The sequence below is a fragment of the Theobroma cacao genome, chromosome 9 (genome assembly GCF_000208745.1).
Source record: "Theobroma cacao cultivar B97-61/B2 chromosome 9, Criollo_cocoa_genome_V2, whole genome shotgun sequence".
Taxonomy (NCBI): Eukaryota; Viridiplantae; Streptophyta; class Magnoliopsida; order Malvales; family Malvaceae; genus Theobroma; species Theobroma cacao.
In genome coordinates, this window is record NC_030858.1 from 11,760,441 (window position 1) to 11,762,387 (window position 1,947).

The following is a 1,947-nucleotide window of genomic DNA, read 5'->3' on the forward strand; positions in this document are numbered from 1 at the left end:
TTTGGACAACCCGGTGATGGGGTTCTGGCACCCCCTGGAGTTGGTGGCCAGAACCCCCATCATGCGTAGTGGGTGGGGGAAGGGATGGCTGGGCGTACCCCTTTTTTTTTTTTACATATTTTTTTTAGTTTATTTTATTATAATTTAAAATTATTTATTAATTATTATTATTATTATTATTATATATATATATTTTAGGTGTCTACAGGGAGAAAGGGAAAAGAAATAGGCGTTCAACTTGAGGCAATTTTTTTTTTATACTTTGCACTTGAAGCATTGACACCTATAAGTCATGTATTTATACATTTAATACATGATACTTTTCTAAGGCATTGAAGACACTAAGTATTGATACTTTCTTTTGAAGTATCAATACTTTCCACACAAAATGCTTCCTGTAGACACCTACTTAATAAATAAAATTAAATAAATAAATTAAACCAAAAAACACAAAAAAATAATAAAAAATAAAATTAAAAATTAAAAAAAAAAACAAAGAGGTTGGAAGCACGCTTGCCTCCATTGTCAATAATATACAAAGCATTGAATGCTCTTGAGGCAGCTAGGATTTGCAGTCATTTTCAGTGGATTTGTTTTTGACTTAAAGGCAACACATCCGAAATTATTGCCTTGGACAATTGGGTTCTATAAGAACCCAAAAACTCTTATTCAAAACAGGAGGCATAGGAGTTCTTTTGAAAATTTTTTTTTGAAAGCTAGAGAAAACGATCCAAAAAAACCAAACAACAAAAAAAAAAACCAATCTTTCTAGAACCAACAACACACAATCACCAAAAATCCTAAACCTCTAGCAGCTGAAACCACAACCCACAACAATAAAAAAACAAAAAAAATAATAAAGAAAATAGATAAAAAAAAGGAAGAAAAAAAAAACGATAGAGGCAGTGGGTAGTGAGGGATTTGCCATTTGGGTTTTATAGGAAAGGTGCAGTCATCGAAATAAGGGAGAGTTTGAGAGAAAGGTTTGCTGCCAGCGAAGGAAAGAGGGGTCAGCGAAGAGAGAGAGAGATCGGTGAGCTAGTGAGAGAGCAGAAAAATGGAGAGTTAGGAGCAAGGTTTGCCGCCGGCAGTGAGTGAGTGAGTGAAGAGAGAAAGCTGGTGAGAGAGGCGGTGGGAGGAGTTTGAAGAGAAAAGAAAAAACACGTTATTAGAGAGAGGGGAAAGTGCTGCCTTAGTAGAGAGAGAAAATGAAAAAAAGGGAAATGAGGGAGAGAGCAGAAAAAGTGGGTTTATATACTTAGAGACAGGCCTTGAAACGGTGTCGTTTCTAGCAGTTGTTGTAGAACAAAAAGGGGGACTCTTGAACGGCACCGTTTGGAGAAATTCCAATATACCAAACAGTGCATTTTGATGTGCTTTGGGTGGTCTGCCATGGTCCTCACAGCCTTGTTTTTCTTGAGCTAATCTAGGCCTACACAAGGTAAGATCTAGCTTCCATGCCTTTTACTTTGACGTGGTTTTTTTCATTTATCATGATGGGCCCAATTAGCTATGCTAAAATACATTATTAGGAGCATAGGATTAATTTAACTAGGATTCAAAATATATTATGAGGAGATTATTGATGTTTTAAAGTAGAAAATAACAATAAAATATATATATAGTGATAAAAAAAGATTAGGTTAAATAGAATATAGACATATATATAAAAATAAATAAAAACAAATGAAATAAAAATGAATGTTTAATCTAAAAAAAATAGTAGATCTAGGTTAAAAATATAAAATATATAAGAGAAATAAATAAAATATTTGGTAAAAAAAAAACCAAGTAAGGACTGAAAATAGTATTAAAATAGATAATTATATAAAAAAGAGTTAAGTAAATAGAAGTAAATAAAATGTATTTTTAGTAATAAGAATAAGTTAGGTATGTAATGGAAATAAAATATTTAAGTATAATATATATGTAGGTGCATATAGAAAA